The sequence below is a fragment of the Tamandua tetradactyla genome, chromosome 11 (assembly GCF_023851605.1).
Source record: "Tamandua tetradactyla isolate mTamTet1 chromosome 11, mTamTet1.pri, whole genome shotgun sequence".
Taxonomy (NCBI): domain Eukaryota; kingdom Metazoa; phylum Chordata; class Mammalia; order Pilosa; family Myrmecophagidae; genus Tamandua; species Tamandua tetradactyla.
The window spans coordinates 47,665,738-47,686,347 of record NC_135337.1 but is presented as its reverse complement, the minus strand read 5'-3'; the positions used below and the strand labels follow the sequence as shown (position 1 = coordinate 47,686,347).

Sequence of the window (20,610 nt, the reverse complement as noted above, 5' to 3'; positions counted from 1 at the left end):
TAAAAATACTGTACAGAGATGTAGATGTTATTCATGGTGTATATTTAGTATTTACACATAGTAGTTCCATGATATGTGTTTTAAAATTAGAGGCTTTTGGAATGAATATAAAATAAACTTTATTATTTAATATAATCAGGCAATAAAATTTAATAATGCCACTATTGATACATTTAATATTAGTATGTTTGCTTTACAGGTTTAAATTGTTCCATTAGTAGACAGAATTTGATATTGTCTTTGAGTTCTGCCAAAGACAAAGGATCTCAGTTTTGTAACTATGCCAATGGAGGAATTTTCAGTAAATATTCAGGGTCCGCGCAGAGTTTGGCCTCTGTAAGTAAAGAAAAATGTATATTATTTTTTCCTTATAAATTTGTTTATAGAGCTATTGTTATCTATTGGTTTAAATGCTATAAAATCATAACTTTTCATATTGAAAGAAATAAGAAAATATCTGGTTGTAAAATTCTTCATTTGCCAAGTAGTCAGCGGTTTGGTTCCAGGTTTCTTTAAGTAAATTATGTGGCATTGTGGGGTCCTATGAGAATGCTTTTGAAAGAAAAATATTGCTACTAAACTAGATGTTCTACAAATATCTGAAAGATTCAGCCAGACTTTGTGCTAGGTCACAAAAAATCCCTTAATGAACCTGATTTGGTAAAAGTGTTTGGCTTGCTGGAACCAAGGGTAGGGTTTCTTCTCTTCACTTTTGGAGCATTAATATGATATGGATTGACCAATAAGGAAAGAATACAATATAAATATAATATAGGTTTAAAAATTAATTTAAAAAATAGGTCGGGGGTGGTGCGATGGTGGCTCAGTGGCAGAATTCTCACCTACCACCCAGGTTCAATTCACAGTGCCTGCATGTGCAAAAAAAAAAAAGTAGGATGTGCACTTGCTACTAAATTCAGAAAGACAAAAAATAAAAGACGAAGTGGAAAATGTTCCTGATCCACTCAGTTCTGCCTGAAGACAAATGTCATTGCTGGTTTCTTATGTATACTTCCAGAGAGTATATGCCTATACATCATGTATATCCTTTTATAAAAAGACAGTATACACCTTATTCTAATAAGTACCTTGATTCCATATTTCACTGGAATATAATCTGCCCCAATTTTTTGTTTTTGTTTTTATATCTGCCACTTCTTTTTTTTTTTATTTTTTATTTTGAAACAAATTTTAGGGATGTTTTTCATTCCCTCCCATACCCCCAAACATGAATCATTCATGTAAAGCCAACTTAACTATAGAAATGTAGCAAAGTAAAGGGAAAATAGCACAAGAACTCAAGAGGCGAAGTTAGAGAGTAAGAGGTGGGTACAGTCTGCATATAATGTATGCATAATGCCATATGATTCACTTACTCAGGACTACCTTTCCAGAAGACAAGCACAAGGACCCAGTTTAAGAAGATGTTTCCCCTGCCCCCCAAACATCTGGGAATATTTCAACTTAAAAGTTTAAGGTTTAAAAAAAGAAAGAAAGAAAATCCCATAACCAAAAAATAAAGCAAAGAAAAAGCCCATGAATCACACAGCCACAACCACCTTCCTTAATCAGGAGTTATTTTAGGAATTTCTTTTCATTTTATAAAAAGATTAATAAAAATATTGACAAAATATTTTTCATCATATTTGTAAAGATAATAGAATTCAGAAATTTCTTAGAAAAGAGACCAGAAACTGCCCTCCAGTTTCCACCGCTGTTGCTGAGAGGATGAGCACGATTACAAAGTTTGGGATACTGGAGCTCCTGGTGGAAGTCCAGTCTAGAAGTAATCTGATTAGTAGAATTCATCTCTGGAGCCATCTGGTCCTGGGCTTTTCTTTGCTGGGAGGTATTTGATGACTGTTTCAAACTTTTTACTTGTGATTGGTTTGCTGAGGTCTTCTATTTCTTCTGGAGTCAGTGTAGATTGGTTTTGTGTTTCTAGTCAATTGTCCATTTCATGTAAGTTGTCTAGTTTGTTGGCATACAGTTGTTCATGATATCCTCTTATGGTCATTTTTGTTTCTATGGGATCAGTAGTAATGTCCCCCCTCTCATATCTGATTTTATTTATTGACATCTTTTTTCTTTGTCAGGCTAGCTAAGGGTTTGTCAGTTTTATCGATCTTCTCAAAAGGAGAAGAACTCTTGGTTTTGTTGATTCTATTGGGTTTTTTTAGTTGTTGTCTTCAACTTCATTTATTTCTGCTCTAATTTTGTTATTTCTTTCCTTCTTGCTTTGGGATGACTTTGCTGTACTTTTCCTAGTTCCTCCAGGTGTGCCTTTAGGTTGTTGATTTTAGGTCATTCTTACTTCTTAATGTAGGTGTTTAAGGCTATAAATTTCTCTCTCAGCATTGCCTTTGATGCATTCCACGAGGTTTGATATGTTGTGTTCTTGTTTTCATTTGTCTCAAGACTGATTTCTCTTATACTTTCTTCTTTGACCTACTGTTGTTTAAGAGTGTATTGTTTAATCTCCATATATTTGTGATTTTTCTTGTTCTTCTACCTGTTTTTGATTTACAGCTTCATTTCATTATGATCAGAGAAAGTACTTTGTATAATTTCAGTTTTTAAAAATTTATTAAGACCTGTTTTGTACCCCTGTGAGTGGTCTATTCTGCAGAATATTCCATGACCACTTGAGAAGAATGTATTTCCTGCTGTTTTGGGGTGCAGTGTTCTGTATATGTCTTTTAGGTCTAGTTCATTTTTCATATTATTCAAGTTCTTTATTTCCTTATTGATTTCTGTTTAGACTCTCTATCTATTGTTGAATGTGTTGTATTGAAGGCTCCAACTGTTATTGTAGAGATGTCTGTTACTCCCTTCAGTGTTGTCAGAGTTTGCCTCACGTATTTTGGCACACCCTGGCTAGGTGCATAAATATTTAAGATTGTTATTTCTTCTTGGTGGGTTGCCCCATTTATTAATATATAATGTCCTTCTTAGTCTTTTATAAAGGTTTTTCATTTAAAGTCTATTTTTGTCCAATTTATTAGTATAGCTACCCCAGCTCTTTTTTGCTTTCTACTTGAATAGAATATCTTTTTCCAACCTTTCACTTTCATCTTATTTGTGTCCTTGGGTCTAAGGTGAATCTCTTGTAGGCAGCATATAGATGGATCTTTTTTTTTTTTTTTTTATCCATTCTGCCAATGTATGTCTTGGGAAATTTAATCCATTAACATTCAGTGTTATTACTATAGTGGCAGTATTTACTTCAACCATTTTATCCTTTGGTTTTTATATATCATTTCTTATTTTTGTCTTTCTTTTTACCCTTTTAGTTATCCTTATTGATAATCTTCATTTCTGGGCTTTTCTCTAAGCCGCTTTCTCCTGACTTCTCTTTTGAGTCTATACAACTCCCTTGAGTATTTCTTGTAGGGCAGATCTCTTGTTAACAAAGTCTGTCAGTTTCTGTTTATCTGTGAATATTTTAAACTTTCCCGCATTTTTGAAAGACAGTTTTCCCAGATGAGGAATTTGTAGCTTGCAGTTCTTTTCTTTCAGTATCTTAAATATATCATAACACTACATTCTCACCTTCATGGTTTCTGATTGAGAAATCAGCATTTAGTCTTATTGAGCATGCCTTTTATATGATAGATAGTTTTTCTTTTCCTGCCTTCAGAATTCTCTTTTTTTCTTTGGCAGCTGATTGTCTAGTTATTATATTTTGAACTATGTCTCTTAGGATTTATTCTATTTGAAGTACATTAAGCTACTTGCACATATATATTTATGTCTTTAATAACAGTTGGGAAATTTTCAGCCATTACTTCCTCAGATGTTCTTTCTGCTCCTTTTCTCTTCTCTTATTCTGCTGGTTCACCCGTGATATGTATGTTTGTATGCTTCTTTCTATCATTCAATTCCCTGAGACCCTGCTCAGATTTTTATCTGTTTTATCTGTAGGATTTCGGCTGTCTAGAAGACAAAACATCTTCAAGTTCACTGATCCTTTCTTCTGCCTATTCAAATCTGCTGTTGTATGCCTCTAGTGTATTTTTTAAAACAATTTTATTCAGATATATTCACATATCATACAATCCATCCAAAGTTAGCAATCAGGGGTTCACAGTCTTGTCACATAGTTGTGCATTCATCACCTGCTAGCATATTTTTTATCTCATCCACTGTGCTTTTCATTCCCATAAGTTCTGTTATTTTTCTTTGCATGATTTCAAATTCTCCTTTATACTCATCCAGTGTCTTCTTTATATCCTTTATCTCTTTAGCCATATTTTCCTTCATCTCCTTGAATTGATTTAGGAGATTTGTTTGAACATCTTTGTAGTTCTTCCAGATTCTGTATATCCTCCAACTTTTTTTTTATTAATTAAAGAAAAAAAAAAGAAATTAACCCAACATTTAGAAATCATTTCATTCTACATATGCAATCAGTAATTCTTAACATCATCACATAGATGCATGATCATCATTTCTTAGTACATTTGCATCGATTTAGGAAAAGAACTAGCAAAACAACAGAAAAAGATATAGAAAAAAATGAAAATAATAATAATAGTAAAAAAAAAAGAAAAGACACACAAACAAACAGACAGACAAAAAAAAAAAAAAACCTATAGCTCAGATACAGCTTCATTCAGTGTTTTAACATGATTACTTTACAATTAGGTATTATTGTGCTGTCCATTTTTGAGTTTTTGTATCTAGTCCTGTTGCACAGTCTGTATCCCTTCAGCTCCAATTACCCATTATCTTACCCTGTTTCTAACTCCTGCTGGTCTCTGTTACCAATGACATGTTCCAAGTTTATTCTCGAATGTCGGTTCACATCAGTGGGACCATACAGTATTTGTCCTTTAGTTTTTGGCTAGACTCACTCAGCATAATGTTCTCTAGGTCCATCCATGTTATTACATGCTTCATAAGTTTATTCTGTCTTAAAGCTGCATAATATTCCATCGTATGTATATACCACAGTTTGTTTAGCCACTCGTCTGTTGATGGACATTTTGGCTGTTTCCATCTCTTTGCAATTGTAAATAACGCTGCTATAAACATTGGTGTGTCCTCCAACTTTTTAATTTATTCCTTTGACTGGGTCATACCTTCCTGTTTCATAGTATGGCTTTGTAATTTTTTTTTTTTTTAATCTGGGCATCTGGTTATCTTGATGATATTATTCTGAAGGTTAATTTCTCCTTCTTATCTAGGGGAGAGGGTCAGGAAACATGTCAAGAAGCCGTTTTTCCAGCTTCCCAGGGCTACACTTTCCTGGCCTTCTCAGCAGATGGCACTCTGGAAACCTATTCCCAGCACCCCTAAGAAGGCAGGGTATTTTTAGCCCTCTGCCTGCTATACCTCTGAGAGGGTTGAAACAATGGCATGGCTGCACTTTTCCAGGATAGGCTGAATCAGTTGGACCCAGTGGTCTAAATTCACCCGCCAATAGCTGGATCAGTACTGGGCTGGGTTCCTCTCTCTTCTTGGTTAGAACATCCTCAGCCCTCCTAGTCTGCAGCAGCCCTCCAGACAGGGACCAGACCAACCCAAAAGTGCTTGCCTTGAAAGCAGTAGCTGTGGCCAGGCGAATTACTCACATTTCTTCACTGCAGTTTCTCAGTGTCTTCTTTGTGCTCTTCCCTAGATGCTGCCAAGTACTCCCTCATCTCTAGAGCCCCTGATCAGTTGTTTTGAATAGTTTCTCCCTGTCCACTAGCTGTTTTTAGAAGAGGAGTGAGACCTGAAGTTCTCTATTCTCTGTTCATCCAGAAGTAGTCCCAGTTTTTAATGCCTAAAAGTATACTAAGTTTTTAAAAGCCTATTCTCTGGTAGGACCATCTAGATCAAAGGTCACAGATTTTCAGTTCCTCTGTGAAACTGAGCAGGATAATGAAATATATACCCATTTTATCATCTGGACTTCCTCTGCATCAGAGGAGTACTTCTGCCCTTAATTTTCTTTATTGAAAGCTATTTTTCTTGACTTAGATGTAAGAGAAAGGGAGTTTCATAATAATAGTGTGGGTAACAAGTCTTTAAAATCACTGTATGTATTAGCCTCAGCTGACCTAGTCATTCCTCTTTTATGCTATGATAATGAACCCAGACTTCTGTCTGGATTTATGTAATTAATTAATTTCTCTGTGTGGATTTTACAAACCATACTTACCCTCACTTCAACTTTAGAAGCATTCCTGCAGAGGGAGTAGCATGAATGATGTCGTAGAGATTGGAAAGCTTAGTATGCAGTGAATAGACTAATGTCACTGGAGCATACTTGACGAATCAAGTGAAGTAAGATGAAAGATTGGAGAAATACATCAAGAAGACAATGAATGCCAAATTAAAGGTTTTCAACCTTGTTCTAGATCATGAGGAACTTTCAAAAGGAAGCTTTTAAACAGGGTTGAGACATGATCAGAATTATATTTTAGAGAGATAAATCAGTCAGCCTATGGTGAGGTGGACTGAGGATGTGGGCAATTGAAAGCTTTTTTCAGCTGGGGTTCTCCTAGAGTGGTTTAAGCAGTAGATAATAGAGTACCTAAATTAGGGTTATGGCAACAGAAATGGAAAGGAGAGGACAGGCTACCCAAATCTTGGTAACTGGATGGATACAAAAGGTATGGGGAAAGAATTAAAAAATGACTTCTAGTTTGAGAAGTTATGGGTCTGGAAATAGTATTAGTGAACTTGCAAGGAGGAAGAATTTTTATCGTGGAAACAGGCTGAACTCTTTTTTTTTTTTTTTTTAAATCTACTCAGTTTGAGATAGTAATTTGGAGCCAAGTAGAGTCAACTTATAGGCAGATAAAAATTTGAACCTTGATTTCTCAAAAGAGGACAGAACTGGAGTTTGAGATTTGGGAGTCATCTGCACAAGGTGACTGAAATGATTGGCCCAGTGGATCTTACAGGGAAGGACATGTACAAAGATGATAGAGGAGGCTCTTCAATTATAGTTATCATTTAGCAGAAAATCAGCATTGTAAAAAAATTCTCAAAATAAGCTAGCTATCTCAAAGCAAGTAGGTGTATGTTTCTTGAAGATGATTGGATAATGATTTAGCTTTTGTGAGGTAACTCGTGTGATTGTGAAAACCTTATGTCTGATGCTCCTTTTATCTACGGTATGGACAGATGAGTAAAAAATATGGATAAAAAATAAATAAATAATGGGGAAACGTATGTTAGAATAAATTGAGTAGATTGAAATACTAGTGATCAATGAAGGGGAGTGGCAAGGGATATAGGAAAAAAATAGGAACAAAGGTTAAAATATATTGGGTAGATGGAAATACTACTGATCAGGGAGAGGGAGGGGTAAGGGATATGATATGTATGACTTTTTTTTTTTCTTTTTATTTCTTTTTCTGGAATGATGCAAATGTTCTATGAAATGATCATGGTGATGAATATACAACTATGTGATGACATTGTGAGCCATTGATTGTACACCAAGTGTGGAATGTTCATATGTTGAGAATGTTTGTGTTTGTATGTTGTTTTGTTTTGTCAATAAAAATATTTTTAAAAAAAGTAGGTGTCGATAAAATTTATAAGTAAATACTTAATAAAGCAATAAATATAAAAGTAGCTGCTTGTTTTTTATAGAAATAGTTTATTTATATTCAGAATATTGTTCTTGTACATTTTTGAGCAAATAGAGGCTGAAAAGAGTTAGGGTCATATGACTTCTCAGTTTGTGCATAATCAGAATTATTTCTTCAGATGAAAGTCACACAGATTATTTTACCAGGAATAGGATTTCTACAAATAATTTGTAAATACAAAAGATCGCAAAATACTATCACAAGAATGATTTTGAAGTACCTTTTTTGTTGTTGATCTTAATTTTAGGTCCAGAGTCTCAATTCTTGTCATAGCTGTGCTTGCGGCAACTCTCATTCCTGGGATAAAGCAGATGAAGATGATATTAAACTTGTTAATATTCCTGTGACCACTCCTGAGAACTTATACTTGATGGGTAGGAATAAAATAACAAAGTTTTAAGATGTTATGCTCACATTTGATTTGAAACTAAAACATGAATTATTTGAAGGGAACCAAGTATAGTTTTAATATATATATATATTTTTTTGCATGGGCAGGCACCGGGAATCAAACCTGGGTCTCTGGCATGGCAGGCGAGAATTCTGCCACTGAGCCACCATCACACTGCCCTTAATATGTTTTTATATGTGTCAATTGCAGTTTACCTTTACATAACCCACTGTATTAGTTTCTTATGAGTACTATAAACAAATTACCATGGTAGCTTAAACAACAGAATTTATTCCTGTCACAGTTCTGGGAGTCAAAAGTCTGGCATCGGTTTCACAGGGCTAAAGTCAAGATGTTCACAGAACCACACTCTTTCCAAGGTTCTAGAGGAGAATCTCTTCCCTGCCTCTTCTAGCTCTGGCTGCCAGCATTCCTTGGCCTTGTGGCCACATCACTCTAATCTCTGCCTCTGTAATCACATCATTCCAATCTCTGCCTCTGTGATCACATCACCTACTCCATGTTTATCAAGTCACCCTCAATCTCTCTTTTTTTAAGGACACTTGTAATTGGATTGAGAACGCACTGGATAATCCAAAATAATCTCCCCTGGTCAAGATCCTTAACAATTATATCTGCAAAGACCCTTTTTCTTTATATAGTAACATTTACGTGTTCCAGGGATTAGGAACTGTGATCTTGTTGAAATGATAGCCCATGACAAACTCTGGGATCTGTTCTATAACTACTTGTTGAAGTGAGCCTTGAAAATTATTGCTGTTTTCTTTCTTTGCTTTGTATATATGTTATATTTTACAACAACAAAAAAAAACATTTTAAAAAAAAAGGATCTGAAAAATTTGGGTGGCCATAATTCAGCCTACTACACCCATCTAACCTAATTTGTTGGCTCTTACCCAATCTGTTTATTCTAACTATCATTGTATTCTTCCTATATCTAGAAACTTTTTTTTTTTTTTCCTGGGCAGGCACCGGGAATCGAACCCAGGTCCTCTGGCATGGCAGGCAAGCATTCTTGCCTGCTGAGCCACCGTGGCCCTCTAGAAAATATTTTAAATAGAAAGAAGGCCTTTTGTACTTCACATCTTAGTATTCCTCATGGCTTGACATGGCATTTTTTAGAGAAATCTGGAACCCTGAAGAAGAACCAGGTGAATTTAATGCTAAATCAGAAGATCCAAATGTTTTCCAAATGCTAAATCAGAAGATCCAAATGCTTTTCCAAATGCTAAATCAGAAGATCCAAATGGGAAAAATTTTCTATTTATTTCAGTCTGTATTCCTTTTGGAAATGTAAACTAAAACAAAACCAAAAATACTTTACTGTCACCCCAGGCAATTCAAAGTAAAGAGGATGATGAGTTGGCAGACAGTTCATTTGCCTCTGGATGCATTCCCACACTCCAGAATAGTTAAAGGCCACCATCTCTAGTCATAACACAGTAGATAGTCCTGCCCAAGGAGAAAGAAGTAAGAATAGTTCTTTGCTACCTTTTCCAAAGGTCAAGAATTAATCTCTCTTTTAAAATTGCATTCTCCCTATATAGCTAAAGAAACTGAGACCTACAAAGATTAAGAGGATTTCAAAAAATAATAAGATCATGAGGGAAAAACAATCTATGATCTTTGAGCTTCCTCTTTTTGGGAGATTCATGCTTTCTCAGTTTTAATTGTGGAGCACCAAAGCCACTTTACCAATAATAGAACTATTTTAAAGCCCTATATAAAATGGAGATATGTTTGAGGATACCTATGAAACCAGTTGATCTTTGCCCTATTCTTTGGTGCTGTCAATGAATATTGAGTTCAGTGATTTAATTGATTATTGTGCTTTAATAAATGAGTGGGAAAATTTATGGTCATTAAAAAAAGAATTAAGCTCTCTGTGCTTCTGATTATTCTAACTAGTCTAGTAAACCTGCACTTACTGCTTCTGTTAGTATATTTAACATTTACGTTTAAGAGAAATAGAGTAAAACTAGAGAAACAGCAGAGAGTCTCAAAATCAGAGAATTAGTGTTAGTAGTTGCTGTATGGATCACCTAGTCTAATAGCCGATCTGTTGTTTCCATCTCTTTACAAGATTGATGGTATTAAACTTTTAAAAAGATGGATGCCATGTGTTTGAATTCCTAATGCAAGACTGTTAAAGTGGTAGTCTGAGCTGTGTTCTGTAATGCAGTGGGACGTAATATTTTCTGAAGAGGCACCCTTTATCTCTGGTAAACTCTTCTGTTAGGCAATTTTATTAGGGTTGTCTAGATAAACAGAATCAACAAGAAATATTCGTAAATATAAAATTTTTAAAAGTGTCTCACGTAACCATGGGAATGTAGAGTCCAAAATCTATAGGGCAGGCTGTAAAGTTGACGATTTAGATGGAGGGTCTAGACGAATTCCACAGGAGAGGCTCGCCGGCCAAAGCTGGAAAAGAGCCTGTCTCTTCTGAATCCTCCTTAAAAGACTTCCAGTGTTTAGATTAAGCATCACTCATTGCAGAAAACACTTCCCTTGGCTGATTACAAATGGAATCAGCTGTGGATGCAGATGTGATCACGATTTAATTCTATGAAATGTCCTCATTGGAACAGACAGGCCAGCACTTGTCCAACCAGACAAACAGGTACCACCACTTGACCAAGTTGACACATGAACCTGACCATGACAGTAACTATTCCTTATATTGAGCCAAAGTAATCAGAAGACAGAGATGGGATGGTATGAGAAAAGAGTGAAGGAATTAGAATTGTGTAGCTTGAAGAAAGAAGGGTAGGTAGTGGTATAATTGTCTTTTTTTTTTTAATAAACTTTTTATTTGGGAATAACTTTAGATTTACAAAAAAGTTTTTAAAATAGTACAGAGAATCCTGTGCATCTCTCATCTGGTTTCCCCTAATGTTAATGTCCTGTGTTACAATGGTACATTTGTAAAAATTAAGAAACCGATTTTGGTACATTACTATTAAGTAAACTCCAGACTTTATTTGGATTTCACTTGTTCTTCTACTTATATATTTATCCTATTACAGCATCCATTTAATGATACCACATTGCATTCATTCATTCATTGATCCATTAAAAAAAAATTTTTAGTAGCATATACCACACAAAATTTCAAATTTTAGCCACTTTCATGTATGCAGTTAAATGGCACACATTTACAATGTTGTCCTACCATCATCACCCACCATTACCAAACATTTTCATCACCGAAAGCAGAGACTCTATAGCCATTAAATAATAACCCCCCATTTTCCCCTCCCCACTACCTCTAGTAACCTCTAATTTACTTTCTTGTCTCTGTGATTTGCTTTTTCTGGATATTTCGTATAAGTGAAATAATATAATATTTGTTCTTGTATGTCTCAGTTGTTTCACTTAGCATAATGTTTTCAAGGTTCTGTGTTATAACATGGATATAATTGTCTTTTTTTTTGGCATGGGCAGGCACCGGGAATCGAACCCGGGTCTCCGGCATGCCAGACAAGAACTCTGCTTGCTGAGCCACTGTGACCCACCCTATAATTGTCTTTTAAGTGCATAAAATTTTGAGAAGGAAGATCTAAGCAGCCATTCTTTGCTACAGAAAATTAAACAAGGAAGAACTTCCTAAATGGTGTTTAAAGAACATTTCATTTTTAGCAGAGTAGATTCTCCATATAGTTGAAAATATCCATGACTTTATAGGAATAGCATTCTTTAATTACATCTTAAAAACATCCTGAGAATGACATGCCCATATTCCTAAGCAGCTTTAAAAAATCTTTTTCTTTTGTATGTCTATAAAAATCAAAGTTTTAAAAATATTCTGGTTTTGTTTGAAGTATAAAATTATTTTGGTAAGCCTTTTTTCTTTTTTTTTAATTTTGGGAAAAAGGTATATACTCACCTAGTTCCCCACCAAAGCTTGCCATTGTTAGTGATATGGAATTCCTACTTGGACTGTAAGTTTCTATGGTTCTTCTAATAGTCTTGGGGATTTTTAACTCTGGTCCAGCAATTTATCCATCCAAATCAGCAAATTGGGATCATAGTGGTTTAAACACCCTTTGGAAGGAAAAAAAAGATGGAAACCCCTTCATTTTAGAATTCTTTACTATCATGTGTGTCAGCTTTATTCAGTCTCCTTTTGAGAACCTGTTCTAAGCCTGATAGCTTCTTGTAAACTGGTTTCTTCTATTTACCTATCAGTTTTCTTTTTAATTTAGGGACATATTTTGAAAGATAGTTTTGTGACTATAGGTAGTAGCCATTATTGTTGGATTTGGATGAATTCATGACATTGTTCTAGAAAAATTCCAAGCATTATATATGTTTGAATTATAGTTTTGAAAAATGAAAATATATTGGTCATTTTCTTTCGATTTTTGGTGGACTGGAACTTTAGGCCCATAATATATTGGGAAATTAAGATTTTACCATAAAATGATGTGAATATAGAATTCTTTACTAGTGCCAAAATTATAATGAGGACTGTGCCCTTGGTGATAGCTGTATGAAAGCATTCTCGATCCCAAATAATTGTATTTTGGTATGAGTTTTACTCACTTACAAATGTTATTTTCTTAATTTTTAGGTATGGAATTGTTTGAAGAAGCACTGCGTCGATGGGAACAAGCTCTAACTTTTCGTAATAGACAGGCTGAAGATGAAGCAAGTTGTAGTTCTATTAAAATGGGTGCAGGAGATGCCATTGCTGAAGAAAATGTAGATGTAAGGGTGATTTATTTGGGAGTGATCGTGATAACAGTGGAAGAATCAAACTATTTGGAGATGTTGAGTCAATGTACTTTCTTTCCATGGCATGTAATAGAACTGTTTATCCCTCTTGGGATTATATGGAGTGTTTCTTATTGGGAGTTTTTCTGTTCAAATACTTTTAAAAGTCTATTCTGTACTTTGGGTTTAATTAAATGCCATATTATTCATTATAAATTGTACAGTGTTGGAGCTGGAAAGGTCCTTATTGATTATATAGGCCAGTGACTTAAACTTGAGTGTTCACAGATTTAAGGGCCCCACCCCTAAGGTTTCTGATTCAGTAGAATCTAGGAGATTCCTGAGAATTTGCATTTCTAACAAGTTCCCAGATGATATTGTTGCTGCTGGTCCAGAAACTTTACTTTGAGAACCCTCATCCAATTTCTTAATTTTACAGATAAAGAAACTAACCCCCTGAGAACTGAGATAATTTTGCTAAAGACATAACTGTAAAACACAGGCCTCCGAGTTCCTTACAGTTCCCTTTCCCCCATCTGTTCTAGTTTGCTAGCTGCCGGAATGCAATATACCAGAAACGGAACAGCTTTTAAAAAGGGAAATTTAATAAGTTGCTAGTCTATAGTTCTAAGGCTGTGAAATTGTCCAATTTAAAACAGGTCTATAGAAATGTCTAATCTAAGGCGTGTAGGGAGAGATGCTTTGGTTCAAGAAGACAGATGACGTTCAGTGTTTCTCTCTCAGCTGGAAGGGCACATCGTTTACATGGTGGCATCTGCTAGCTTTCTCTCCATGCCTCTTGCTTCCTGAGGTTCCCCAGAATGCGTTTTCTTTCTTCGTATCCAAAGGTCGCTGGCTGGTGGACTCTCTGGTTCTCTCCTCCTTCTGTTGTGGTTCTGCAGCAGTCTCTTCCTCAAAAGGCACTCTCTCCAAACTGTCTCCTCTTTTATAGGATTCCAGTAAACGAATCAAAACCCATGTAGAATGTAGATCAGATGACCCAAGACCTATCTGGTCAAGTTTATACCAACAATTGATTGAGTCACATCTCCGTGGAAATAATCTAATCAGGTTTCCAACCTCTAGTGCTGAATAGGAACTAGAAGAAACCATTGCTCCCACAAGATTGATAAGGATTAAAACATGGCTTTTCTAGCGTACATAAATCCTTTCAAATTGGCACACCGTCCAACATTATTATCTTTTTATATTTCTCACTCTCCTTGCCTTTCATTAAAAAATAGAAAATGTTTAGAACGTTAACATTAGAAGCCAATATTTACTTTGTGTATATTTTCTCTCCTTGCAGGATATTATTAGTACTGAATTTATCCATAAACTTGAAGCTCTGCTGCAAAGAGCATATCGTCTTCAAGAGGAATTTGAAGCCACCCTTGGGGCATCTGATCCTAGTTCCCTTGCTAATGATACTGGTAAGGTGGATTTTTATATGGTTTTTATTTAAACTACATTTAAAATGTGCAATTTTCTTTTTTATTCTTAGAATCACTTGCTTAAGTATCTTTTGTCTTAATAGGTTACGTATTTTTTAGAAAAGAGCCAAGAGAAAAAAATCCCAATTTTACTGTTTAGTTTTCTTCTCTCAGTTTTATTTTTCAAGTGAAATTAATACTTTTATCATGTAAATTCAAGTATTTATAGTAGGTACGATTGTGCTGTGCTTGTTATCAAGGTATGTGCTTTCAGGCAAAAGGTATATTTTAAAATTCATCACTGTGAATCTCACTATGTTCTAAGTAAAAGAATCCCCATTAAAATATTCAGGGAGGAAAATAACCCATGATGATATGAAAATGGGATAGAGACACACCACCTCAGAAATGTACATATAGATCATGGCATGCATTTGCAATACTTTAAGTAATTATATTTCTGGGGTCCCATTTTAATTGCAGGTTAGCTTTTGATATAAGTAGCTTACTATATACCACTGTTTTGTTTCCCATTTTTAAGAGAAAAGAACTTGAAAAGACTTCTTAAGTGAAATCTTGCAAGAAATTAAAATTATTTCCTGGACTTCTGTAAATGCCTTGAAAGAATGAAATAAGGCAAAATTTTATTAGTTTTTTTTTTTTGTCAAAAATGATTTATCTTTTAAGTGTGAGGAGGATTGTTGATTTTCTGTAAAGAAAAGTATAGTTAAGAAGTATTGTTTGTCCTCATTTACTTATGAACAAAAGCCTCTAAATGCAACCACATTTTTTTAAATTAAAAAACATTTTGAGGGTTTACAAAACAATCATGCATAAAATGCATGATTCCCATACACCACCCTGCCACCAACACTTGCACTGGTGTGGAAATTTTGTTATGGTTGATGGTAACACTTTCCTTGTAATTCTGTTTTTTGACAGAAGTTAAATTTGTTACAGTTGATGAAATATTATTAAAGTAGCATTATAACTATTGTCCATAGTTTACAAAGGGGTATTTTTCCCCATATTCCTGACCTATTATTATTATTTTTTTCATGTTTATCTTTATTTTATTACTCATCTACCTATATAATGGATAAACGGAGTGTCAGTTACAAGGTTTTTACAATCACGCGGTTGCATGATAAAAGCTATATAGTTGCACAATCATTATCAAAGATCAAAGTTTTTGCTGGATTTAGTGCAACAATTTCAGGTATTTCCTTCTGGCTATTCTAGTACACTAGTAAGTACAAAGAAATGACTGTATAATAAGTCAGTGGTCATATCATTTGTTAAATTCTAACTTCTCAGTTGCACCTCCGCCGTCTCATTTGATCATTCTCTCAATTTTTAGGGATATCTAGGCAATGACCATTTTAGCTTCTTCTGTGTTGGAAAGGGTTATTGACCTTACAGGCAGAGGAATGGAACTTGTTGATCTTCTGGGAGCGGCTACATTTTGAGATTTTCATGTCTTGATGTATTTTTGAATTTAGGTTAAAAAGTTTTGTTTATATTAGAAATATTTTTCTAATATCACATTATTATCTGTGTGTAGTCAAGGTTATATGAAACTGTCTTCCACATTGGCTGTACCATTCTGCATTCCCACCAACAGTCAATGTTCCTGATTCTCCACGTCCTCTCCAACACTTGTAGTTTTCTGTTTTTTTAATAGTGCCTATTCTATAGGTGTGAAATGATATCTTATTGTAGTTTGGATTTGCATTTCCCTAATAGCTAGTGATCATGTGTATGTCCACTTTGAAAAATGTCTATTCAGGTCTTTTGCCCATTAAAAAACAAATTTTTTTTTTCAAAATCTTCACACACATATAGTCCATACATACACAATCAATGGTTCACAATATCATCACAAAATTGTGCATACATCACTATGATCATTTTTAGAATATTTGCATCACTCCAGAAAAAGAACTGAAAAGAAAAAAGCCATACATCCCATAACCCTTACCCCTCTGCTCTGGTTTACTAGCTCCTGGAATGCAATATATCAGAAATAGAATGGCTTTTAAAAAAAGGGATCTAATAAGTTGCAAGTTTGCATTTCTAAGGCCATGAAAATGTCCCAATTAAAGCAAGTCTATAAAAATGTCCAAATTAAGGCACCAACAAGAGGTTACCTTCACTCAAGAAAGTCTAATGAAGTTCAGGATTTCTCTCTCAACTGGTGTGCTGGTTTGGAAGGAAGTATGCCCCCTAAGAAAAGCCATGTTTTAATATAAATCCCATTTCATAAAGGTAGAATAATCTCTATTCAATACTGTATGTTTGAAACTGTAATGAGATCATCTCCCTGGTTGATGTGATTTAGTTAAGAATGGTTGTTAAACTGGATTAGGGATGACATGTCTCCACCCATTTGAGTGGGTCTTGATTAGTTTCTGAAGTCCTATAAAAGAGGAAACATTTTGGAGAATGAGAGATTCAGAGAGAGCAGAGAACTCTCTGCAGCACCACAAAGCAGAGAGTCCACCAGCCGGTGACCTTTGGAGATGAAGAAGGAAAACGCCTCCCGGGGAGCTTCATGAAAGAGGAAGCCAGGAGAGAAAGCTAGCAGATGACGCCGTATTTGCCATGTGCCCTTCCAGCTGAGAGAGAAGCCCTGACTGTGTTCGCTATGTGCCATCTCACTTGAGAGAGAGAGACCCTGAACTTCATCGGCCTTCTTGAACCAAGGTATCTTTCCCTGGATGCCTTTGATTGGACATTTCTATAGACTTGTTTTTTTTTTTTTTTTTTTTTTTTTAAAGGAAAGACAGAGAGGAGGAAGGAAGGATAGAAGGAAGGAAGGAAGGAAGAAAGGGAAACATTTTTAAACATTTTCTTGTTTTATTGTATTCTGTTTCTCCGTTTTTGTTACATGGGCTGGGGCCGGGAATCGAACCGAGGTCCTCCGGCATAGCAGGCAAGCACTTTGCCCGCTGAGCCACCGCGGCCCGCCCTATAGACTTGTTTTAATTGGGACATTTTCTCGGCCTTATATCTGTAAACTAGCAACTCATTAAATTCCCCTTTTTAAAAGCCATTCCATTTCTGGTATATTGCATTCCAGCAGCTAGCAAACTAGAACAACTGGAAAGGCACAGGGTGAACATGGTGGTGTCTGCTAGCTGTCTCTCCCAGTTTCTTTCATGAAGCTCACCCGGGGCATTTTCCTTCTGCGTCTCCAAAGGTCTCTGGCTGCGTGAACTCCTGCGGCTGTTAAGCTTTTTCTCCATCTAATCAAAGGTCCCACCCACAATTGGGTGTATCACATCTCCGTGGAAACAATCCAATCAAAGTTTCCACCCCACAATATTGAGTCAGGATTAGAAGAAATATAACTGTCCTCGCAAGATTGGATCAAGAAAAAGGACATGTCTTTTCTGGGGTACATAAGAACATGTATGCTTCAAACTGGCACATCTACTGATTGTTTAAGAGTGTGTTGTTTAAACTCCATATATTTGTGAGTTTTCCAGTTCTCTGCCTATTAGTGATTTCTTGCTTGATTCCATTATGATCAGAGAAAGTGCTTTGTATAATTTCAATCTTTTAAAAATTTTTTTGAAAAGGTTTTGGGTTTCTTGTATATGTATGTTCATGTTTTTCTCTAAATTTTGAAAGTTTTTGCTCTTGTCTTTGAATATTCTTTCTTCCCCTTTCTCCATTTCTTCTCATTCTAGGACTCCCATAAGGTGTTTATTGGTAGGCTAGAAGGTGTTCCAAAGGTCTTTTAGGTGCTTTCACTTTTCTTCATTAGTTCTTCTTTCTCTTCCTCTCACATAATTTCATTTTCTTATCTTTAGAGTTGCTCATTCTTCATTCTGTGATCTGCAGTCTGCTCTTGAATCCCTTTAGGGAAATTTTTTATTTCACTTGCTGTATTCTTCATCTCATTTTTATGATTTCTGTCTTTTTTGTTTTGGAATATACTTTCTGTCATTTGATGAAATTTTTTTCTCTTTAGAATTTGATATGCTTTTAAGGTTGGCATTCTAACAGTCATATAACCTATCTCCTGTTTTTGGCATTTAATATCTAATAGCTACCACTATTGCATATTATCATGTACCAAACCTTTTCCTAAGCACTTATATAGTGTTTCAGGTTACTAAAGCTGCTGGAGTGCAGTATTCCAGAAACAGGTTGGCTTTTACGATTGCGATTTATTAGTTTACAAATGTGTAGTTCTAAGGCCGTGAAAATGTCTCATTTAAGGCATTAATAAGATGATACCTTCTCTGAAGAAAGGCTGCTGACATCCAGGTTCCTCTGTCAGATGGCATGGCACATGGCTGATATTCTGCTGGTGCTTTGCTCTCAGGTTTCCCTGCTTTCAGTTCTGGTTCCTCTGTGGGATCTCTGCTAACTCTTCTGGGGCTTTTCATTCTCTCAGCTCTCTCTGAGCTCTCTGGCTTTTTCTATCCTTTATCCCTCAGAAAGGACTACAGTAAAAGATTAGGACCTAGCTTTCACAGTGTGACTGTGTGATTGTGAAAACCTTGTGTCTGATGCTTCTTTTATCTACCTTATGGACAGGTGAGTAAAACATATGGGTTAAAAATAAATAAATAATGGGGGAAAAAATGTTAAAATAAATTTTAACATTTATTGAAATGCTAGTGATTAATGAAAGGGAGGCATAAGGGAAATAGAATGTATGAATTTTTTTCTGTTTTCTTTTTCTGAATTGATTTAAATGTTTAAGAAATGATCATGATGATGAATATACAACTATGTGATGAAAAAAAGAATGTTCATATTGTATGTTGATTGGTTTTATTAATAAAAGTTAAAAAAAAGATTAGGACCTATCTTGAATTGGGTAGTTACATCTCATTTGAAACAACCTAATCAAAAGGTCCCACCCACAATAATATAGTACCCACAGGAATGGATTAAAAGAACATAGCATTTTCTGGGGTATGTAACAGCTTCAAACCAGCACATATACATTAAGATTTTTTGTCTCTGGGTCAGATACTATTTTGAGTGAAGATTATCTCAGTTAATCTCACAACAGCTCTTATGAGATAAATACTACTTATCAGACCCATTTTTCAAATGGGGTAAGTGAGGTACAGAGACATTAAGTGATTTCCCCAGGGTCACATGGTTTTTAAGGATAGAACCTAGATGTGGACCCAGCAGGCTAGTTTCAGAGTCCATACTCTTAACCACCATACTGTACTGCCTCGCCACTTCTTTGAGTGGGAGTGTTGACTGAACTCTTTGTGGACAGGGCACGTGTACAGGCAGAGCTCCCTGTAGAATGTCTAGGCTTAGACCAGGGAGCCTGGAAACCCCACAGCTGCCAAAGTAAGGAAATATTTCCTGTGGTGGTGTATTTTGCTGTGAGTCTTCCTTTCTTTTCCATTTTTTTAAATAGACCATTTCTTTACAACAGTTTTTGGTTTAGAGAAAATTGAGCAGAAAGCATAGAGAGTTTCCCATATTATTCCCCCGACCCCCATTCCTCTTCTAATTTGCTAGCTGCTGGAATGCAACACACCAGAGACGGCTTGGCTTTCAATAAAAGGGGACTTATTTAGTTAGTTCTTCAGAGGAAAGGCAGCTAACTTTTTTTTTATTTTTTTATTTTTTTATTAACGGAAAGAAAAAAAAAAGAAATTAACACAACATTTAGAAATCATACCGTTCTACATATGCACTCAGTAATTCTTAACATCATCACATAGATGCATGATCATCGTTTCTTAGTACATTTGCATCGGTTTAGAGAAACTAGCAACACTACAGAAAAAGATATAAAATGTTAATATAAAGAAAAGAAATAAAAGTAGTAATAATAGTAAAAAACAACAACAACAAACAAACAAACAAGCAAACAAAAACAAAAAAAACCCTATAGCTCAGATGCAGCTTCATTCAGTGTTTTAACATGATTACTTTACAATTAGGTGTTATTGTGCTGTCCATTTTTGAGTTTTTGTATCTAGTCCTGTTGCACAGTCTGTATCCCTTCAGCTTCAATTACCCATTGTCTTACCCTGTTTCTAACTCCTGCTGAACTCTGTTACCAATGACATATTTCAAGTTTATTCTCAAATGTCCATTCACATCAGTGGGACCATACAGTATTTGTCCTTTAGTTTTTGGATGGATTCACTCAGCATAATATTCTCTAGGTCCATCCATGTTATTACATGGTTCATAAGTTTATCTTGTCTTAAAGCTGCATAATATTCCATCGTATGTATATACCACAGTTTGTTTAGCCATTCTTCTGTTGATGGACATTTTGGCTGTTTCCATCTCTTTGCAATTGTAAATAACGCTGCTATAAACATTGGTGTGCAAATGTCCGTTTGTGTCTTTGCCCTTAAGTCCTTTGAGTAGATACCTAGCAATGGTATTGCTGGGTTGTATGGCAATTCTATATTCAGCTTTTTGAGGAACCGCCAAACTGCCTTCCACAGTG

The 20,610-nt window shown here is 35.3% G+C and overlaps 1 protein-coding gene across 5 annotated transcripts in view; it reads left to right on the top strand.

Moving 5' to 3' along the window:
* NEXN (nexilin F-actin binding protein) overlaps window positions 1-20,610 on the top strand; it is a 211,841-nt gene that overhangs the window by 27,939 nt on the left and 163,292 nt on the right. For all 5 annotated transcript variants that reach the window (XR_013159386.1, XR_013159388.1, XR_013159391.1 and 2 more), the window contains 4 exons: window positions 200-336; window positions 7,840-7,966; window positions 12,581-12,717; window positions 14,033-14,156. The gene's annotated coding sequence lies outside the window, so the exon portion shown is untranslated. The remainder of the gene's footprint in view (window positions 1-199; window positions 337-7,839; window positions 7,967-12,580; window positions 12,718-14,032; window positions 14,157-20,610) is intronic.